The following is a 1,005-nucleotide window of genomic DNA, read 5'->3' as shown; positions in this document are numbered from 1 at the left end:
TAATTGGAATGATAAGGCAAAAATAGTAAAACCACACTTTTCCTATAAAAAGTTACACATCATCTTCTGCAGGAAGAGCTATCATACAGGGGGAAACAGAGATGTGCTCGTGCGCCTGCCCACCCAGAGCACCGAGCAACCTAGTCGTCTCCTTCCTCACCATCATCCTCAGCTTCTCGTTTTCTCTTCTCCCCCCGGAGACTTTCTTCTTCTAAAGAGTGTGAGGCAAAGTACACAAAAGTTAATTTTAATAAATGAGTATATGCTGAATTACAAAAATATGAATCTCAATAAAAAGTTAATGGCAGAAGGACATTGTAGATTATTTTCACTCTGAGATTTCTTCCAACTTCAGTGTATTAAACAGACTTAAATATCTTAAAAATCCATAAATCATGACAATTTCTATGTATCCTTGTGGCCAAACAACAAAGTACAGACCAAGAAACTTGACAACCATGGAACTTAACAAATTTCTTTGAGTTTAGTTTTGTTTTTGAGACAGGATCCAGCTCTGTACTCCAAGCTGGGCTCCAACTCATAGCTATCCTCCTGCCTCAGCCTCCCCAGTGCTGGGATCATAAGCATGTGCCACCACATCCAGCAGACCTTAGTTGATTAAAAAAATTATTTTGAAAGACCTAGGTAAAGAATACCAAACAGCAGGCTGGCCAAATAGCTCAGCAGACTAAAGCACCTGCTTAGGCAGAGCAGAGGCCGGGGTTCAATCTCCAGTGTGCCATGCCCCCCGCCCCCCACTGGGGTACACTGAGACAACCACTGAGGCTGGGCGTGGTGGCACACACCTGTAATCCCAGCCCTTGGGAGGCTAAAAATAGTAGAATCACTACAAATCCAATCTACATAATGAGACCCTGTAGACCCTGTACTAAATACATTTTTTTAAAAAAGCAAATCTACAAGGGCATTATCCAGTGTTAGTGTGCTTCTTCTTCTCTTATGGATAGTCATCCTCTCCAAAATGAGAAAGACTAAAAAATAAAT

The sequence above is a fragment of the Octodon degus genome, unplaced genomic scaffold, assembly GCF_000260255.1.
Source record: "Octodon degus isolate 3935 unplaced genomic scaffold, OctDeg1.0 scaffold00048, whole genome shotgun sequence".
Lineage (NCBI taxonomy): Eukaryota > Metazoa > Chordata > Mammalia > Rodentia > Octodontidae > Octodon > Octodon degus.
This window is presented reverse-complemented; position numbering follows the sequence as displayed.